This window comes from Ranitomeya imitator, chromosome 4, assembly GCF_032444005.1.
Source record: "Ranitomeya imitator isolate aRanImi1 chromosome 4, aRanImi1.pri, whole genome shotgun sequence".
In the NCBI taxonomy this organism is placed as follows: Eukaryota; Metazoa; Chordata; class Amphibia; order Anura; family Dendrobatidae; genus Ranitomeya; species Ranitomeya imitator.
Genome location: NC_091285.1, coordinates 633,288,037 through 633,310,738, shown reverse-complemented (window position 1 = coordinate 633,310,738; position 22,702 = coordinate 633,288,037). Strand labels below are relative to the sequence as shown.

Genomic DNA, 22,702 nt, shown 5'->3' with positions numbered 1-22,702 from the left:
ACACTTGATTTGTCCAAGATAGCATAAATAACATGTCGATAACTTTGTAGCTAAAAGAAAAAAGGGCTTTCGTACCGTGTTAGCCAGTTGAAAAAAGATTTCTCTCAGTTAGAAAAACAAGATACGGTAATCTTGTAGTTATGATACCTTCTAATGGCTAACAAAAATGAAATGAATGATGTTATAAAGCAAGCTTTCGAGACATCTTAGGTCCCTTTCTCAGGCATGGTATAATAAAGTTTCTGAAGAAACACCAGTATATGCAAAAAAAACAATGGCATGGTATAATAAATGGACATTTAAGTAAACAAACTGAGATAAGAGAATGAATTCTTAATTGTATTAAATTACTGGTGTGAAAGTTTTATAGTCCCAATATCCAAGTAAGATCAGAGGCCTGGTGCCTTCACCGTCTCTGGAGCACATTCCTCAGATTCTGCAGAAGGCATGTATGAAAAATTGTAAGTTATAGACACCGCAAAATTCAAAGTCAAATTTCTCAATCATCAGATACAATAGCTACTAAAGGCTAAAAATCCAGGAATACAACTGAAATATTATCTATATTTGTAGTTATCTGCTGTTAAAGAAAAATTGCACAAAGCATAGACTCCTTTCTTCATGCCTTGATTCATGATGAGATTCCCGATATGCAACCAGTTTTCTCATGTGGCCATGTCCTTCGCAAATATAAAGGTTATGTTGGTGCGCTGCCAATGACGTTAGTAAAGATATGGTAATTTAAATAAGTACCTTTTATTTAAGATCAAAATCACAAACTGGTTTTCGGCTCCGGACTGGAGCCTTGATCAGGTGAAGGCTCCAGTACGGAGCCAAAAACCGGTTTTGTGATTTTGTTCCTAAATAAAAGGTACTTATTTTATTAACCAACATAACCTTTATATTTTTATATGGGTAGTCACTAGTCAGTCATATTTCTGCACACCAATATAGTAGCAATAATAAAGAGCTGTCTCTTACATGAGGTGACTGCAGCCAGAGGAGTACAGCTTTTAGCTACATCTCCATACTGAATATTGCTATATACACATCCATCTTCAGTGTTGATTGGGGTCAAAGTGTTCAATATACCGTAATAGTCTAGCATGGAATTACACAGAGTGTTTTCAGGAAAAACATTGGGTAGGCCATAAATGTCCCTAAGGCCTCCACACAAGCACAAGGGGTTTCGGTGCTCTCTTTTGATTGTTCATCCAGGCACAACGGCCTAATTACATGTGCAGGTCTACCTGATAAAGAAGTTCAGCTCCATCTCAAGGTCCTCCTGAGTTTTTTTGTGTCCTATGTGCCATTAACAACTCATAGTGTATTCACACTATCTGTAATATTCTATTCCTATTCACCTGTACTGTTGTTGTTTTTATTTTACAGGATAATGTCTGTTCTCCATGTGGTGACAATATGGAGCAGGGGCCCAAAGAAAGAGGTGGGATGCAAGCAGCGAGAGAGGAACGGCCCAGTATTGGAGATCCGAGTGAGGAGCTTCAGGGAATAGATGGAGGTGACCTGCCAGGCATGGAGTGTGACAAGGGAGATCAACAGGGAGTAGAACATGAGAGAGAACGTCTGCGCAGGGAAATCTGCAGGGAGCTGAGGATTAAGGAAGGGGCAGAGAGGCTCCTGAGAGCAACCACAGAGCGCAAGAACCTGGGACATGTAGAGACCATGCTTAGGACATGTGAAAGAAGACTGGACAGCTTGAAACAGGACCTGGACGACCTTGATGTCTCTCCTACATCACCAAACCAAAAGTCAGGTAATGCCATTCTTCAAACTGGGCATAGATACACTGTTTTTGGAGTGCATTTTATTTCAGAGGGGGGATAAGTGGTTGATAGACTCATTGGCGCTGAATCTTATCTCCAAGACATACAAATTAACAGACAGGTTAAAACTAGAGATGAGCAAATCTTTTGAAATTCGAATTCACCAGCTTCGACAAATTTTTCTCAAAAATTAAGTTAGCAGCAAATTGAATCACTGTGAATTGCCAGCACTGCAAAGCCTTCTATTACCCTGAAAAGATTTGTGTAACAGTCTGAGGTCTCTTAAGACTGTCTTAGGCTACGTTCACATTTGTGTTGTTGGGCGTTGCGTCGGCGATGCAACGCACAACGCATGCAAAACGCATGCCAAAACGCATTGTTTTGTGACGCATGCCTCCATTTTTGGCTTGATTTTGGATGCAAAAAAATGCAACATGCAGCGTCCTCTGCGCCCTGACGCTTGCGCCAAAAATGACGCATGCATCACAAAACGCAAGACAACGCATGTCCATGTGCCCCCATGTTAAATATAGGGGCACATGATGCATGCGTCGCTATGCGTCGCTAAACCTGCGCCCGACGCAGCGCAAATGTGAATGTAGCCTTAGTAATGTCAAAATGACCTCAACATATATGGGTAAATGGTTACTAGGTGTTTTTCACTGCTGTCCTGTCATACACTGTATGTCATGGTTATTTAAATTTTTAAGGTACGTTTCCTATATATTGCTCATCCTATATATCTGCATTATTCACAGACTACTACACTTATCTTCTTCTCTGCTGCAGTGGTACAACACATTTCTGTCTGAAGTATTTTTCCAATGTTTTAGGGCTTTCACTCCCTATCTCTATTTGTATATTGCTGTGCTATGCGCTATAACATCCTCCCACTATCCAGATTCACCAGAAAATGTCTGCTGCATTTCCTACCCCAGCTTTTATACAGGCTATGACAGTCCCTCCTGGTTTACTGTGCTATACCATGTGATGTGATTGCTGCAAGGCGTTATGAGGCAGCCTATGCAACCACACCTAAGGTCATGTGAACCTTCTATGACTGATGCAATCTTCTTCTTTATGTGAAGTGGCTCAGGCATTTTTTTCGATATGGGTAAATGAAATTACCAATTGTTTGATTTTGCAAATTCCAGCAAATTTCCTAAATTTAGCAAGAATTCTAATTGATTCCTTCATCTCTAATCTGTCTTCTAAGAAAAACAAATCTCTATTTTTCTCCTTCCATTTTTAGGTAACCCACTTTCCTCAGGTGTCCTGTGTCAGGCCCAGCACATTCGTGTGTCCCGATTAGAACGCCAGTTGGGTATTGAGATGCGAGTGAGACAAGGAGCAGAAAATATGATCCAGATGTACAATAATGGTTCAGTCAAGGTAAGAATAGATCAGACGTGTCTAAATCAACAGCTATAATGAAAGCTCTTTGAGATTACCAGTCAAAGTTGCAATGAACAGTGGTCATCTGTGATGGTCTTCTCAAAGACGACGATCTGTATGTGTAATATAGTATATGGGGGAACTAAAACTCTTTTGCAGGAAATCTGGTCTTGATATGCTGGTAGTCCTTTCAAAGAGGTGGTCTTTTGGAAATGTTTTACCTTATTGGATTGGTACTATGTTTTGCTGAAGTTGGTGCAAGAATGGAGTGTTGTTGGAGTGGAAAGTGGGATTTTAGAAAATCTTGACCAGAGAGGGTCATACCCAGTTATCCCTTGTTCTTGACAGAGTCTGATTTCTTAGATTTATCTACAAATTTATAACCATACCTCAAGGCATCAAATACAACATATAGTCCCTGCATGGCCAGCCTAAGGGTACATGCACACCGGCATACAACACGGCTGAGTGCTAGCCGATGTTTTATCAGATAGCACTCGGCCCAATGTTATACTATGGGGCAGTGTAGAGCTGTGTTTTTTTTCTCATACTGATTCGGCATGAGAAAACAATCCCAGCATGCTGCGAGTGCATCCAATAATTAGATCACGTGCACCCACACAAGTCTATGAGTGCGTGTAAAACATTGGACTACTTCATCCGATTGCAGTCTAATATACGCTCACAGAGACAATGGAGAAGATGGAGAAATTAGGTTCTCAATTTTCTCCACACCTGTGCACTCTCATGCGAGGGAGTCGGATCAAACAGTGGGGCTGCTGCAACATGTTCCAATTCTTGAATCCTAGTCTTGGCTAGGTGATGCAGGGTCTGTAGCCGATGCCGATGTTCTCGCACCCAATTGTACATCCCCATGCGCGGGTAGTCCTCATCTGGATCCAGCTCCAGCTCAGTGATTTCTTTGCTGACTCAGCCAAAAAGTAGGGAGTAGGGTGTGTGTCCCGTGGTGTTATGGACTCCGTTGTTCTATACCCACACCAGTTCTGGTACAAACTCCAGCCAACGGGCCTTATGATCCTCCTCTAAGGTTCTCAACATTTGGATGAGGGTGCAGTTAAAATGTTCACAGGCCCCGTTGCCCTGAGGGTCGTAGGGAGTCATTCGCGACTTTTCTATCTGGTTTAAACGATGCAGCTCTTCCATTACTTTTCCCAGAAAGCAGGCTCCCTGATCTAAATCTATTCTCTTTGGGCATCCAAATACCTGAATGAAGTTTTTTCAGAAGGCATGTGCTGCCGACTCTGCAGTTTGGTCTCGAGTCGGGGTCACTACCGCAAATTTAGTGAAATTGTCTACCATCACCAGGCAGTGTTCGTATCCTTGGCAAGCTGGTCCTATTGTAATATAGGCAATGGTCAACACGTCTAATGGGGCTGAGGTCACCACCGTCTGGAGAGGAGCTCTCTGCTCCGGTGGTTTGGTCAGCTCGCAGTTCTTGCATTGCCGGCACACTTCTTCTACCGCAGTTTTCAGTAGAGGATGATAAACTGTTGTGAATTCTGCTTTTGGGTTCCCTCCAGTGGTTGTACGTGGGAATGCAGTTGTCCCTGAGTCGCAGTCAGGGCCAGGTGTATCTGCTGATTGCAGTTCTGACTGGGATATTTAGGTGTACAGGATTCATTAGTCCTTGCCAGTTGTCCATGGTTCTGGGAGGTTTTGGATCTTTGTCTGGTTCCTCCAGCCTTGCTGCCATTTCAGCAAAGATAAGTGTCTGTTTTTTGTTTCTGTGGCACACATGCTGTGTGCTTAATAATTCTGTGCTAATCATTTGTTTTCTCTTGTCCAGCTTAGATTAAGTCAGTGTTTTTCTATGTCTTGCTGGATTCTCTGGAGTTGCAGATATACGCTCCACATCTTTAGTTAGATGGTGGAGTTTTTTGTATTTTCTGCTGTGGATATTTTTGGAAGGGTTTTAATACTGACCGCTTAGTATTCTATCCTATCCTTTCCTATTTTAGCTAGAGTGGCCTCTTTTGCTAAATCCTGTTTCCTGCCTGCGTGTGTCTTTCCTCTATTACTCACAGTCAATATTTCTGGGGGGCTGCCTATCCTTTGGGGTTCTGCTCTGAGGCAAGGTAGTATTCCTATTTTCATCTATAGGGGTATTTAGTCCTCCGGCTGTGTCGAGGTGTCTAGGATTTGTTAGGCACACCCCACGGCTACTTCTAGTTGCGTTGATAAGTTCAGGATTTGCGGTCAGTATAGTTTCCACCAACTCCAGAGAAAGTTCCATGCGGCTCCAAGGTCACCGGATCATAACAATAAACTGTCTTTTGCAGCCAATGTAGAGTTTTTCCGGGACCAAAGTGTGCTCCTTGTTTGTGGGCCTCTTTTGCAACTTTGTGCCCCAGTGTTTCTGGAATCACCACTTGCCAGATAATGGGCAAAGCTTTCTGTAGCTGGATCTGCCGATATTGGAGCCCGTCTTTCAGATGTAAACTTTCCCACTGCCGGAGTATTTGCAAAGCCCCGGTGGTCAGAGTTTCTCTCTCACTCTTGCTGGGCAGTTGCTGTAGGGCCACCCAAGACCAGATCCGTGCTAGTTCCTCATCATCTTGCTGTGTTCTCACCCATACATCACGAGGCTGTTGACACCCGCCGATACCTGATGCTGCATCGTTGTCAACGTCCTGACAGTTCCATGGAAAGCAGAAACTTCCTCATCCTCAAGTTCTTCATCCCGATTGGGACCAGGCTCTCCATGTGGAACTCTGGACAAGGCATCTGAAGAATGAAGGGCTGTGAGAAGTCGGCATAGACCAGTACTGGTGCCTCTGTTAGGGGAGTTTTTAGAGCTTGAAACACCTGTTTCTGCCGTTCTCCCCATTGTATTTCCCGATTCTTTGCTCCAGATGGAACGCCCCTCAATAGTTAGTTCCAGCAACGGGTTTACTATGTTCATCAAGTTCTTCACGAATCGCTGGTAGTAACCAGTTAGTCCCAAGAAAGCTCTTACGTCTTTTACGGTTTTTAGAGTGGGCCAGTCTCGCACCACTGCGATCTTCTCTGGAGATGGTTTTACTCCTTCAGCTGAAACCATGTGCCCTAAGTATTCAATCTGGGTACAAAACAGGTGGCATTTTGAGGGCTTCACTTTTAGGTCATGCCCTTGAAGTCGGTGCAATACTTGCTCTAGTCGTTGCAGATGTTCATCAAACGTGCCAGCATAGACAATTATGTCGTCCAGATAGATCAGTGTGGCTTCAAAATTCAGGTCTCCCAGACACTTCTCCATGAGCCATTGAAAGGTTCCCGGAGCATTTGCCAGTCCGAATGGCATCTGATTAAACTCAAACAGCCCCATTGTTAATGTAAAGGCCATTTTTGCTCGGTCGTGCTCCTGATACAGCTGTGGAGGAATCTGCCGATAATGCTCTCTTACGGGAGCCCGTTGGTATCTCGTGGGTGATAGCGGTGGTACAGCTGAAGTCTTCGTCGTGCCAAGCAAACACATCCCGATAGCGTCCCAGTAGGACTTCCACTTGTTGTATCAGGCTAGGTATAAGCCCAGTAAGTTCAGCCCGCATCTGGTCGAGTATTTTCCACCCCTCTTTTTGCTGGAATGGTTCTGAGAGGGTTCTGATAGTTACGATCCAAGACTCTTCTTCCCTTGCGGTCAATTGGACCGTCTGAGGTGGTATTAACTCCTCTGGCATGCCGATGACTTGACTAACTCACTCCTGGGGGGCAAAATGAGTGGTTCTTCCCTTAGATTTACACAGCTCACTGGTGCCTTTCCTTCACATAAGGTAGCCAGCGTCCGTGCGACCAGTAATCTGAGTGGTAAATTCTCCATAGTGGCTGGTTCTAATTGTATCTCTACCCCTTCCAGGGACGTACGGGCCTGGAGAGGCAAGGATAGTACGGTCTGTTCAGGAGGTACTATCGGTTGACCTGTAGCTGGGGTGACTCTTTCCCAGCACTTTCTCTTCGCCGGAGGCTTATTGGGCTTGTGCTGACCGTATCAATTGCTGGAGCAACTTCGTCTGGGATGTCTGTGTACTCCACTGTTGAAGAAAGACATCTGGGGCCTCGTTCATCAGCACACTTTCGAACTCTTTCAACACATTCATCCCCAAGGTGACCGTGTACCCCCGTTCTATGTCCCCCGAGGTCAGCACCACTCCTTTGCGGCCTAGATCTTTTCCGCAGACTTTAATTTGCATCCAAGCCACCCTTGCGATTGGGATGGGCAGTTGATTGGCGACCGTCAATCTTATCACTTGCCACCATTCAGGCATCATCACCTCAGGGAAAAGTCTTCGATAGTCCACCTCTGGCATCGTGGTCACTTGAGAAGCAGTATCCGCCAGGCATCGCACGGCCTGCCCATTGATTTCAGCCCAGACTAATGGACACACTGAAACTAGATTAGTGGGACTTCTGGTTCTTCTCACTGACTATTCTGGCTCCGGGCGGCATCCCCCAGCCTCGGAGGCTCCTAGTTTAACGGGTGGCGCTGTAGAGGCCATCCCTATTGCAGGCAGACCCGAGCCATATGCCCGAGCTTTCCACATAGAAAGCAGGTAGGGAGTTCTTCCCGCCTAGCTGTCCTTTCTCCCCGTCTCGACTCTGAGCAAGTTCTGGTTCCTGGGGCACTCAATGACGTCACTTTCTTCTCAGTCTCAGTCTTTGGCTAAGATTTCTCTGCACAGGTCTTCGGCCCAGCCTGGTTCAGGAACCGAGCTCACGGCCGCCTCTCCGCTCCAAACCTTCATCACCGGTACTGTCACCCCCTGCTCCTGCTCTCGCGCTTCACCTCCCACCTCTGCAAATGCCATATTTGGATTCACTCTCAAGCACTCTCGCAGGGCCTGTTGAAAATTCCGACGTCGTCCTGATCCAAGATGGGTCCTGGGTTCCGATGTCGGTGAGGGTCCAGGAATGTCCTTTTGCGGATCCTGGTTACACGATGAGTCACGATGGAGAGAGAACAGTCCTTTCTTTAGAAGTGTAGGCACAAAGCTAATGCGGGCGGGAGAGTAAACGTACAACGGCTGCACACGGTTCACAGCTGGGATGTTGAGTCTAGAACTGTGCCCCCTGTGGTCTGGTCGTGGGGAAGACTCACTCACGCTCAGTGACACTGCGGGAGTGGATGTCGGGGTCTCTCAGAGACGTCTCTTCCTACAGCCTCCGATAAGTCTCCGTAGGCCTCTCTGACTTGGGCCTACTTTTCTGACTGCACAGCACGCGAGGGCTCTCACTCTGCCTCCTCAAACCAAAGCTTCCCACCAAATGAACTCTCGTTCCCGTGCACTGTCCCCCTCTTATATCCTCCACGGCCCCTCATCTCAAGTTCAAAGGTCTGTCCAAGGAACTAAACTCTCCCCCTGCAACTTGGATGACAGCACTGATGGTTCCTGACTCGTCCCGAACAAGGTACGCCGAGGCTGGTTCTCCTCCTTACATCGGAAAGATCAGTTAGGGCTCTTTTGCATATCAGTTTTTTTGCTCCATGTGATAACTTTTATTTTTTGCTGATAGACCATGGACAATAGATGTTCTTATACCGATCGAAAAAGGGAGACATGTCCTACTTTCATGCATGTTGTGGGTCAAACTCACCAATGTAAATTAATGGTCTCATGAAAAGAACTTTGTGGGCTGTGATGTCCGTATTTTACTATTTAATGGCTAGGAGAAGCAAAGAAAATGTTTCTTCACACAAAAAAAATGGATGCATCAAGGATTGTGAAAACCGAGACAGACTGAAAATGGACCCAATACACTGAAAAAACAAGGATCAGTTTTCAGATATGAAAAAAAAAATAGGCTTATCTATAGTTTTTTATTTAGCTTTGCAAATATATTTGTTACTTTTCATGATTCTTTAACCTCTTCTAGGAGATAATAGTATATCTTATGTCTGTTTCACCTGTATTGTGCGCTCAGGAGCTGAGCTTGCACTATGTCCGGCAGATTCCTTTTAGTTAGCTATTTAACATAAATGTTGCTGTCAATCATTTCACAGTTGCATTTAATAAACAAATTTCTGGAACATGTGCAATGGCAAGGTGCCGATGGGTTGTGATGCCAGCCGAGAGCCTGCTGAAGGCTCCCTTGGCTGCCATATACGTTCTTCTGTAAAGCCCAGACGTGTAGCTGGGCTTCATATGAGATTATTTTCTCTATATACCACAATGCTGAAGTATTGTAGTATATATAGACCAAACGAGCAGGGGATTAAAAAACTAACATATTAAATTTAAAAATATTATTTTAAAAATAGAAAAAAAAAAGAAAAGATCAAGGGCTTATTCACATGTTGCATTTTTTTTCTTTGTTTCTGCTGCTCACTTTAAAAAAAAAAACAAAAAAACACAGCATTTCCCTGTACCAGGAAAGTGTATGAGCTTTCTGAAACCTCATGCACATGCTGCCTATTTTTTCCTTGCTGATTTGAACCATGTTTTTTCAAATCTGCTGCTTGTCAGTTCTTTCAGGGTTTTTGCAATTTTTCACCCAAACAACTGAATGGTAAAAAAGCGGCATGTTTTATTACTCATGTTCTTATTTTACGCATTTTTTAGTCCATTACTAAGCCGCGGGCTTGATGTCACCTGACAATACAAAGGTGATATCAACCCCACAAATACAGGACAATTGGGAAGAGCTGGGCAAAGTGCCAGAATTGGCGCATCTAATAGATGAACCTTTTATGGGCAGCTGCGGGCTGCTATTTTTAGGCTGGGGGGGGGCTATATCAGTGGCCCCTTACCAGCCTGAGAATACCAGCCCCCAGCTTTGAGCTTTAGCAAGGCTGGTTGTCAAAAATTTGTGGGACCCAACGCCGTTTTTTAAAATTATTTATTTAAATAATTTAAAAAAACAGCGTGGGGGCCCCTCTATTGCTGATAAACTACCTTGCTGAAGCTGACAGCTGAGGGTTGCAGCCCCCAGCAGTGAGTTTTGCCAGGCTGGTTATAGAAAATAGGGGGAACCCACGCTGGGTTATTCATTCATTTATTTAGTTATAGCGCAGGCGGCGGATGAGGAATACCCCCATGATCCGCTCCTGCTGTCACTGTTCTTAGTGGCAGCAGGTGTAGGTTGATGGGAGTAATAGTCCCAAAAGCCCCACCTGCTGTCATCGTTCTGACTTTAATATAACTCTCATCATTCTCCCCTGCTTGTGCCGATCTCCGGCACAGAAGGGGAGAATGATGAGAGCCGTATTCTTCAGCACTTGCCGCCAGGGAACAGCGCTTACTGTAGCGCTTCTTCCCCAGTGCTGATGCATGTCACACAGATGACATCAATTAGTGTCCTCTGTGTGTACGTGTGCGGTCCGTGTAAACACACTGACATGTGCACAGACCCATTCACTTGAATGGGTCTACCTGTGTCATTGTTTCCGCTAAGTGTGAAAACTGTCACCACACGTACCGGAGACACAGACTTGTGAAAGAGGCCTAAATGGAAGCAGGCTATGTCTTACCCCTTTCAGGGGGTTTATATACTTATACTTATACCGGACAGCAGTTAATGTCATAGGTTTTGCGGCACTTATATGATTGCCTATTTCTTGAGCTTCAGAAATGGCTGCGGTGTCGGAGAGGGATTTGCAGGGACGGATGCACAATACAGAATGGTGACCTATGTGTAGACTTCAAGAAGAATAGCTCAATTCACCCCACACTGAGCTTTCATGTTTAGGCAGCATAAAAGGGAAGGTTATAAATGTGACTTGAGGAAACAGACAGGAAATGCCTGTGATTGGGCTGCTTCATGATTCGCTGTTCTGCACAGAAAGCTGGAGGGCGGGGGTGCCGAGCATATTGCAGCAATACAGATGGAGGAAGTTGTGGCATTCTCGTTTAGATCAGATGTTAATGTTAGCAGGCTGGAAAAGGTGGACATAATAAAAGTGACGCAGAAAGAAATGAAAACAAATTATACTCTACGTACTCCATACGGTAGGTAGATAGATAGATAGATAGATAGATAGATAGATAGATAGATAGATAGATAGATAGAAAAAAAATGTGGAATTATAGAAATCACAGGATGGATATACAGGTTAATGATCTGCCAATGATCAGAATATGGAAAAAACATTTTCAAAACTTTTTAATTTATTGAGTACGGAGTATGAAACAGCCACATGCACAGAAAGCCCCGCACTTAGGCTATCTGCACACGTTGCGGAAATGGTCCAAAAATGCAATGGAATCCTTATGCAAGCTAATACAATGACAATCCTGAAGAGTTGTGCACATGATCACTAAATTTCCATGTGTATTTGCAGTGCTTTTTTTCTGAAGCATGTCAATTCTTTTTGCGTTTCTGCAGCGTTTCCGCACCCATTGACTTCAATTAAGTCAGTCAAATCTGCAGCAAAGACGCAGGTATAAAAATGTTTGCGGATTTGCTGAGTTTTTGTATTGTGTTTTACCATGTTGGTATGGAGTTTCCCACGCTGTCATCTGTGTGACAGCGTGGGAAACACCGACGCGGTGATTCTTATCGGCGGTAACGCTACCGCTGGTAAGACTGTCACTCAGAGCGCTGCAGGATCATGCTGTCAGATGTCAGTGTGACCCCGCAGCTGTAACTGTGTGCCTCGGTAATGTTACTGCCGGTACTGTAGGTCACAGCGCTATGGGATCGTGCTGTCTGATGTCAGCTTGATCCCGCAACTGACTATGACACGCAGCTGTGACTTGTGATAAAAAGCTGGCGTGGACCGATGAGACTACAGCTCCAATCGGGTTATGTCTGCTGTCAATGATAAAAATACTTACGTATTCACATAAAAATAAAAATAAATTATACTCATCTAACACCAAATCCCGACGCCCCCGTCTCCTAGAAATAATGTAAAATAATAAACCAACATATACTCACCTGTCTGCGGTAGTCCACGTAATCCAGATTTTCCCATGGCGATCTCACCTGTAGAACAGTCACATCGGAAGATGCGACAGCTCTACCCGACCGCCGGTGATACACTGACAGGAGGTAATCGTTCCCGCAGTGTATCACTGAGCTGCCGTAAGTGGTCACTGGAGTTCATCAGCTCCGTTGCTCTCACTTACGGTATCGCTGCGTGAGAACTTTCCCAATGCAGCAGTGGTGCTGTAAGGGAGTTCACCAGAGCTGATCAGCTGATGAACTACGGTGAACTCTCTCACTGCAGCTCAGTGCTACACTGCAGGTGTATCGTCGGCTGTCTGTGAGAGCAGTCACATCACTTATGTGACTGCTCTCAAAGTGATCAGAATCGTCTTGGGACATTATGGATTATCTTCTCTGCGGACAAGTGAGGAATATTTGTGGTTTATTGTTTTACTTTGGTTGCAGGAGACGTTGGCTTTGGCAGATTAGGCGTTCGGTAAGTATGGCTTAATTAAGATTCGTTAAAGGAGTCTGTGTCATTATTTCAAATAAACGACTTTATTCTGAGTGTCTGTGTTTTTATACAATATCACTATGGGGTTAGTAATGGAGAGGTGTCTTATAGACACCTCTCCATTACTAACCTGTGGGCTTGATGTCACCTAACAAAGCAAAGGTGACATCAATCCCACAAATATGAACCCCACTTGCCATCGCTACAGGGCAAGTCGGAAGAGCGAGACTAATTGCCAGATTTGGTGCATCTTATAGATGCGCCTTTTCTGGGGCAGCTGAGAGCTGATCATTTTAGTCTTGGAGAGGCCAATATCCATGGCCCCTTTCTAGGCTATTAATATCAACCCGCAGCTGTTTGCATAGCCTGTGCTGGTTATTAACTATAAGGGTACCCCAACTCATTTTACATGGGGGGGTCACCCATTTTTATAGCCAGTAAAGGCTAAGTATACAGCTGTGAGCTGATATTAATAGCCTGGGATGCTCAATGGGTATTACCCCTTCCCAGGCCATAAATAACTGTCCCCAGCTGTCAGCTTTCCCTCTGCTGGTTATTAAAATTACACGGGAGCGCACGTCATTTTTTTTTTTTTTCATTTTTCTTTCTTTAAAATTAACAGTTGCTGTGTGACTTCAGCCTATGTACGTTCTTTCTCTTAACGCTCCTACATATCCTGGTGACAATGTGTGTGTAGGTTTGTGTGTGTTTGTGTTTGTTTGTGTTTACTTATTGGCTTAGTAAAGAAGGTGTCCAGCTGACACTTTTTCATTACTAAAGCTTTAGTCACACTAAACGACTTACCAACGATCATGATCAGCGATACGACCTGGCCGTAATCGTTGGTAAGTCGTTGTGTGGTCGCTGGGGAGCTGTCACACAGACAGCTCTCTCCAGCGACCAACGATCAGGCGAACAACTTCGGCATCGTTGAAACTGTCTTCAACGATGCCGAAGTCCCCCTGCAGCACCCGGGTAACTAGGGTAAACATCGGGTTACTAAGTGCAGGGCCGCGCTTAGTAACCCGATATTTACCCTGGTTACCATTGTAAAAGTAAAAAAAAAAACACTACATACTCACGTCACTGCTGTGCTCTGCTTTACGGCCGGCGCTAACATAGTCAGTGCAGGGAAGCTCTCGGCCGGAGCGCGTGCATTAGCAGCGCTCCTGCCGAAAGCAGTTTTAACCCTGTGGACGCCGGCGGGGGACGTGACAGACATCAGAATGTGAGTATGTACTGCTTTTTTTTTAACTTTTACAATGGTAACCAGGGTAAATATCGGGTTACTAAGCGTGGCCCTGCGCTTAGTAACCCGATATTTACGCTGACTACAAGTGAACACATCGCTGGATCGGCGTCACACACACGCTGATCCAGCGATGACAGCGGGTGATCAGCGACCAAAAAATGGTCCTGATCATTCCCCAACGACCAACGATATCCCAGCAGGGGCCTGATCGTTGGTCGCTGTCACACATAACGAGATCGTTAGCGGGATCGTTGCTACGTCACCAAAAGCGTGACGTTGCAACGATATCGTTAACGATATCGTTATGTGTGACTCCAGCTTAAGCCTAGAGCTACATGTCAATGACAGCTGCTGCCCTAATCCCATTACCCTGATACCACACTGCATCAGTGTGAAAAAGGTGATGTTGAACCAAGAAATCACATCACAAAACTTTTTTTAAATATCTTTCCGCTCTTTACACTCTACTGAAACTGCCCTCACTACAGTCTCTAATGATCTACTAACAGCTAAATCTAATGGTCACTACTCCATGCTGATTCACCTGGATCTCTCTGCAGCATTTGATACTGTGGATCACCAGCTCCTCACTATGCTCTGCTCTATCAGGCTCAAGGATGCTGCTCTCTCTTGGTTCTCCTCCTACCTCTCTGACCGCTCCTTCACTGTATATTTTGCTGGCTCCTCTGCCTCTCTTCTTCCTCTCACTGTTGAGGTTTCTCAGAGTTCAGTTCTAGTGTAAGGGGTGTGGATTAGGCTGTCGCATTCTTACCCCTGAAGACATCAATCGCGTTGTAATGTGTATTATGTTTTGTGTCTTTGTATGTGTAAGGGTCTTGCCCAGGGCTGTAGTCATGGCCAAACACTCTGGTACATCAGTGCCCTGGCCTCCCCTCACAGAAACATATTCTCCATTTGTCAGCATACCTGTACCTTCAGGTCCAGCTCCTTCAGTCTCCCTTTTCTGCTGTGGGAGATCCTCTCCAAATGAGTCGGGCGAAACTGAGACACAGTCCAAGTAAACTTCCATAATAACATCTTTATTGATTCTGTTACACAGCACATCCAAAGACTTCACATTCTTGACAACATGTTCCACAAAACAATATTCCTTTTCTTTCCCTGCACTTCTCTCGTGATCACAAAGCTGGTCCCGGGTCGGGCCGTCCCTGATGGTTTCCCAGCATTTTCTCTATGCAGCTCTAACATGGGAATGCTTCCTTTGGTCTGTTTCACCACAGACACAAGATCATTAATATCCAGAGTATAAAGCCACTGAAAGAGAGTACTGCCCTTCTGTTCTGCCTTCTGCCTTTGCACCACTTCTTTACTGTACTTACTCACTGCTTCCATGGGGTCACTTAACCGTTTCGCCCCGGTTCTAAGGGTTTCTGCCCAGACAATGAGTTGCCACATTCTGAGTCTTCAAACTGTTCTAACCCGATGATTATCCGTACTGTAGCTGTGGATGGCTGAGGTCCATTTATCTTCACACTGTGTGACTGCTGTCTCATCCTGGGCCTATAGCCCATGTGGACGGTTCAGGCATCCCTAGCCCTCTGCCCTATTCTAAAACTATCCCTAGCCTAACAAACAGCAGCCCCTCCTACAGTTAACTATATACTTACTTTACGTACTAATTAGGAACTGTGTGCACTAAAAATGCCCCCCATCTAGTGGCCAACAGGTGCACTACACTTTCCCTAATACAAGTGCAAATACAGTATACTTTACTAAAACACATAATGCGTATTTACAAGACACGGTAATACACTAAGAGTGTAACACTACCATAAAAAGTAGGCGGTAGTACATGCACCCATGTAGCAATACCATTATATAATAACATATATACATCATAATAGAACAGACAGTATCAGGACCTGTTAAGGTAGAAAAGCAATAGGGAACATAATCCTTCATCCCCTTACATATGTATTGTGTCATGTGAAGTGTAATATGTATAGTATATAAGTACTGTAAAGGTAGTGCATAATTTAATAGTGTATAGTAGAGGATAGCATAAGGTAAGACATAGATTAGGGCTTAGCATATATGATAAGTAGGAAAAGATAGTGAATGTAGTTAGGTAGCGATATGAGGATAACAGTGTCTTCAAAGTGCTCAAAAAAATATGTTTGAGTCCCCGCGGCTGCATGTCTCGAAGCTGTTAGACAGCTGTAACAGATGCAGGGATTGCCTGTTTGTTAGGCAATCCCTGCATGTGTTGAGGCTGTCAAACAGCCGCGCGTGACATGCAGTCGCGGGACTCAAACATATTTTTCAAGCACTCCGAAGACACTCGGATAATAATAATAAATAATAATAATTTTATTTATATAGCGCCAACATATTCCGCAGCGCTTTACAAGTTATAGAGGGGACTTGTACAGACAATAGACATTACAGCATAACAGAAATCACAGTTCAAAATAGATACCAAGAGGAATGAGGGCCCTGCTCGCAAGCTTACAAACTATGAGGAAAAAGGGGAGACACGAGAGGTGGATGGTAACAATTGCTTTAGTTATTCGGACCAGCCATAGTGTAAGGCTCAGGTGTTCATGTAAAGCTGCATGAAACAGTTAACTGCCTAAGGCCAGTCTCACACGTCCAGATAATTCCAGTACCGGAAAAATCGGTACTGGAATTATCCGTGTCCTTGTGTCCGTGTGCTTACGTTGAACATCAGTGTGGCACACGTGCGGCAGCCGTGTGCCGCCCGTGTGCCGACTGAGGACCACGCGTACCGTGCAGGAGACAGCGCTAGAGTTAAGCGCTGTCCCCTGCGTGCAGTGCTGGAGCCGGTATTCATCCCTTCTTCCCAGCAGCGTTCGCTGGAAAGAAGGAATGAATAATCTTTTTTTTTAATTTATTTTTGTTTTTAAAATAAAGTTGCCGCTTATTACAGTAATGAATATGCGGCTCCACCCCTATGGGAGGTGGAGCCGCATATTCATCACTGTAAAGTGCGGCACCACGTGACCGCTCATACAGGACAAGCAGCAACGCTGAGAGGATGTAAGCGCCGAGGGAGCCGGGTAAGTATTTTAATGCCAGCGGGGGGGTGCACAGGGGGTGGGAGGATGCAGATTACCGGCTACTTTATTTTAAAAACAAAAATAAATTTAAAAAAAAGATTATTCATTCCTTCTTTCCAGCAAACGCTGCTGGAGAGAAGAAATGAATGGGGCTTCAGCACCACACGTGAGGGGGACAGCGCTTACAGTAGCGCTGTCTCGTGCACGGCACACGGACTGCACACGGACAACATCCGTGTGCGGTACATGTTTTACACGGACCCATTGACTTTAATGGGTCCGTGTGATCCGTGCGCTCCCACGAACACTGACATGTCTCTGTGTTTTCCAAACGGAGACACGGTCCGTGAAAACACGCTGACATGTGCAGAGACACATTGATTTTAATGTGTCTACGTGAGTCAGTGTCACCGGTACGTGAGGAAACTGTCACCTCACGTATCGGAGCCACTGACATGTGAAACCGGCCTAAGTATGTAGCAGTACAGACACAGTGTAACTGCATAAAGTGTATGAGAACATGTTGCGAGGAACCTGATTATGTTTTTTTTGAATGGGCCACCCAGTGATAGTTAGTTTAATGTGTTGAAGCGGTAGGCCAATCTGAACAAATGAGTTTTTAGGGCCCGCTTAAAACTGTGAGGATTGGGGATTAATCGTATTAACCTAGGTAGTGCATTCCAAAGAATCGGCGCAGCATGTGTAAAGTCTTGGAGACAGGAGTGGGAGGTTCTGATTAGTGAGGATTCTAACCTGAGGTCATTAGCGGAGCGGAGGGCACGGGTAGGGTGGTAGACTGAGACCAGAGAGGAGATGTAGGGTGGTGCTGAGCCATGGAGTGCTTTGTGGATGATGGTAGTAGTTTTGTATTGGATTCTTGAGTGGATGGGTAACCAGTGTAATGACTGGCACAAGGTAGAGGCATCGGTGTAACGGTTGGTGAGGAATATGATCCTGGCTGCAGCATTCAGGACAGATTGGAGCGGGGAGAGTTTTGTAAGGGCAGTCTCACACGTCCAGATAATTCCGGTACCGGAAAAATCGGTACCGGAATTATCCGTGTCCGTGTGCCGGTGCGTTTCTGTGGCACATCAGTGTGGCACACGTGTGCCGCCCGTGTGCCCATGGGGTACCACACGCATCGTGCAGGAGACAGCGCTAAAGTTTAGCGCTGTCCCCTGCATCTGGTGCTGAAGCCGCGATTCATATCTTCCCTGCAGCAGCGTTTGCTGTAGAGAAGATATGAATAATCGTGTTTAAAATAAAGATCCCTATGGGAGGTGGAGCCACATATTCATGATTGTAATGGGTGGCCCCACGTGACCGCTCATACAGTAGAAGGTGCGGCCAGTACAGGAAGCAGCGCCAGCCAGCGAGGGAGCCGGGTGAGTATTTTAATAACAGCAGGGGGGGGGGGGGGCACACAAGGGGTGAGAGGGGGGTGGGGTCATGGATCTTTATTTTAAACACGATTATTCATATCTTCTCTACAGCAAACGCTGCTGCAGGGAAGATATGAATTGCGGCTTCAGCACCAGTGGGGGGGACAGCGCTTACAGTAGCGCTGTCTCCTGCGCAGCACACGGACTGCACACGGACAACGTCCGTGTGCAGTACGTGTTTTACACAGACCTATTGACTTTATTGGGTCCGTGTAATCCGTGCGCTCCCACGAACACTGACATGTCTCCGTGTTTGGCACACAGAGACACGGTCTGCAAAAAATTAATGACATCTGCACAGATGCATTGATTTCACTGTGTCTACGTGTGTCAGTGGCTCCGGTACGTGAGGAAACTGTCACCTCACGTACCGGAGCCACTGACGTGTGAAACTGGCCTAAGAGGGAGGCCAATTATCTGAACATGTTTGCTTATCACTAATTACTACGCACCATTCTTCTAATCTGATTATCTATCCGGACAATTTCTTTAACTTTATGAATCTATCCTAACATTTTATTTCAGATATAATCCTTATAGCCATTTATTAAATAGAACTATGCTACAGATGGTGCAGTCTCAAGACGGCCATGCACATTTAATACAAGTGCTTCTCATAAAATTAGAAACTCATATATTATATAGAGTCATTACAAACAGAGTGATCTATTCCGAGTGTTTATTTCTGTTAATGTTGATGATTATGGCTTACAGCCAATGAAAACCCAAAAGTCATTATCTCATTAAATTAGAATACTTTATAACATCAGCTTGAAAAATGATGTGAAAATCTGAAATGTTGGCCTACTGAAATGCATGTTCAGTAAATGCACTCAATACATGGTCGGGGCCCCTTTTGCATCAATTACTGCATCAATGCGGCGTGGCATGGAGGCGATCAGCCTGTGGCACTGCTGAGGTGTTATGGAAGCCCAGGTTGCTTTGATAGCAGCCTTCAGCTCGTCTGCTTTTTTGGGTCTGGTGTCTCTCATCTTCCTCTTGACAATATCCCATAGATTATCTATAGGGTTAAGGTCAGTCGAGTTTGCTGCCAATCAAGCACAGTGATACTTTTGTTTGTAAACCAGTTATTGGTACTTTTGGCAGTGTGGACAGGTGCCAAGTCCTGCTGGAGAATGACATTTCCATCTCCAGAAAGCTTGTCGGCAGAGGGAAGCATGAAGTGCTCTAAAATTTCCTGTTAGACGGCTGCACTGACTTTGGTCTTGGTAAAACACAGTGGACCTACACCAGCAGATGACATGGCTCCCCAAACCATCACTGATTGTGGAAACTTCACACTAGACCTCCAGCAGCTTGGATTGTGGCCTCTCCACTCTTCCTCCAGACTCTGGGACCTTGGTTTCCAAATGAAATGCAAAATTTACTTTCATCTGAAAACAACACCTTGGACCACTGACAACAGTCCAGTTCTTTTTCTCCTTGGCCCAGGTAAGACGTTTCTGGCGTTGTCTATTGGTCACGAGTGGCCTGACACAAGGAATGTGACACTTGTAGCCCATGTCCTGGATACATCTGTGTGTGGTGGCTCTTGAAGCAATGACTCCAGCAGCAGTCCACTCCTTGTGAATCTCCCCCAATTTTTGAATGGCCTTTTCTTAACAATCCTTTCAAGGCTGCGGTTATCCCGGTTGCTTGTGCACTTTTTTCTACCACACTTTTTCCTTCCACTCAACTTTCCATTAATATGCTTGGATACAGCACTGTGTGAACAGCCAGCTTCTTTAGCAATGCCCTTTTGTGGCTTACCCTCCTTGTGGAGTGTGTCAGTGACGGCCTTCTGGACATCTGTGAAGTCTTCCCCATGATTGTGGAGCCTACTGAAAAAGTGTAAGGGACCTTTTTGAACTCTTAGGAAGCCTTTGCAGGTGTTGTTTAGTAATTATTCAAATTTAATGAGATAATGACTTTTGGGTTTTCATTGGCTGTAAGCCATAATCATCAACATTAACATAAATAAACACTTGAAATAGATCACTCTGTTCGTAATTACTATATAATATGAGTTTAACTTTTTGTATTGAAGGATTGAAATAAATTAACTTTTTGATGATATTCTAATTTTGTGAGAAGCATCTGTAGCAGTCATTTGAAAAGATGCTCTGTTTGTCCCCCAACTCCCCTATACACATATACACTCCTTTTGGCCGAGCATGTGTGTGCTCTCAATTAGGACATGGGATTAAGCCACTGCTAAAGGTGTCTTATCTCAAGGAAGAATAAAAACATCAGGCACTGAAAAATGTCTGATTTGTATTTCCTCAAATATCTAGTGAGTGAGAGACGGGAGACCCCACACACATCAACTTTCCCACATCTATACATCAATATAGATACATGTTAACCCCTTTCTGACATTGAGAGTAATGCTAGGCCGATGTCGGATGCCCTCCCTTTGATGTTGGCACTGGCGCTGAGCCCACATTTTCCGGCACATGTCAGCTGTTTTGAACAGCTGACATGTGCCTCTAACAGCCATCGGAAGAATCGCTATCCACCTGCAGCTGTTAACTAGTTAACTAGCTAAATGCCGCTGTCCAGTGTCGGACTGGGGTGCCAAGGGCCCACCAGTAACAATGACCTTAGGGGCCAACTTTGCATCTGCAAACAAATATTACACTACTCTCGTTCACAAATTTACCTATATATCTATATAATAATAAACGAGGTAATTTGGTTAATCAATTATGAGATGCTGTTTTTTCTGTACAGAGTAAATCATGTGAATTATGTCAAGGACTACCCATATAGTAGGGTTGGGGGCCCGTGTCTGCACAGGGGTCCACGGGGGAATTCCCCTGTTCCCCTATGGGCCAGTCCGAGCCTGATGCTGTCTCTGACAGCGGCATTTATTGCGCACTTCCGGCAAGCGCACCGGAAATCCCACCCATCGGTGACACCATCACGTGATTGCAGGTCACTGATGGGTTGGCATGACAACCAGAGGTCTCCAGCAGACCTCTATGGTTGTCACTGCTGGATTGCTATGAGCGCCACCCGGTGGTCGTCGCTCATAGCAAATGAGCAATTCTGCTACATTCAGGTGCTCTTATCGTCACTTGTATGTAGCAGAGCCGATGAAATTATGGCAGCATCTAGTTTCCCATAGAGACTATTGAAGCATGCCAAAAGTGAAAAAAAAGTTTTAAAAAATATTACAAAAATAGAAAATATATAAGTTTCGCCCTATTCAAAATAAAACAATAAAAAAATCAAACATACACATATTTGGTATCGCCGCATTCAGAATCATCTGATCTATCATTTTATAAAAAAAATAACCCGATTGCTAAATGGCATAACAAGAAAAAAAAGTAAAAATGCCAGGATTACTGTTTTTTTTTGTTGCCGCAACATAATAATAATCTTTATTTTTATATAGCGCTAACATATTCCGCAGCGCTTTACAGTTTGCACACATTATCATCACTGTCCCCGATGGGGCTCACAATCTAAATATCCTATCAGTATGTCTTTGGAATGTGGGAGGAAACCGGAGAACCCGGAGGAAACCCACGCAAACACGGGGAGAACATACAAACTCTTTGCAGATGTTGTCCTGGGTGGGATTAGAACCCAGGACTCCAGCGCTGCAAGGCTGCAGTGCTAACCACTGAGCCACCGTGCTGCCCACAGGGCATTAAAATGCAATAACAGGTGATCAAAAGATCATATATGCACCAAAATGGTATTATTAAAAACATCAGCTCGGCACACAAAAAATAAGCCCTCACCCAACCTGAGATCACGAAAAATGGAGACGCTATGGGTATCGGAAAATGGCACTTTTTTTTAACAATCTTTGGAATTTTTTTTCACCACTTAAATATAAAAGAACCTAGACATGTTTGGTGTCTGTGAACTTGTAATGACCTGGAGAATCATAATGGCAGGTCAGTTTTAGCATTAAGTGAACATGGTAAAAAAAAAACAACTGCGGGATTGCACATTTCTTGCAAGGGGAGCAAAAAATGAAAATGCAAAACCAAAAATACCTCCAGGTAGTTAAAGGGAAACTGTCTCCAGGTTTGGCCGATATGAGTTACAGGCACCACCTTTCAGGTATTATATACAGCATCCTATAATGCTGTATATCTGCCCCCACCAACCTGCGCTGGGCCTCTCTGACCTTTCCTGGTGCCTGCACACTGCAGTACTTTGCTCTGCCCTCAATAGGGAAGATAAGTACATCTGTGCAGGAGCGTGATGTCGAGCAGACTGTGTGGATAATGCAGGGCCGCGTCTCATCCTCACAAACCAAGCAGGAGGGCGGCATCGCAAGAATATGGGAGGCGCCGTACCAAGAATAGCGATTGTTGTGAATTCTGTGGTCAAGCTCCCTCCTGTGGTCATGAGTGGTACTTCGGCTGGTTCTGTCTATGAGCTTC

The 22,702-nt window shown here is 44.9% G+C and overlaps 1 pseudogene; it reads left to right on the top strand.

The window, feature by feature from the left end:
- The window catches only part of LOC138677007 (serine/threonine-protein kinase N1-like), a 108,101-nt pseudogene that overhangs the window by 27,970 nt on the left and 57,429 nt on the right, over positions 1 to 22,702 (top strand).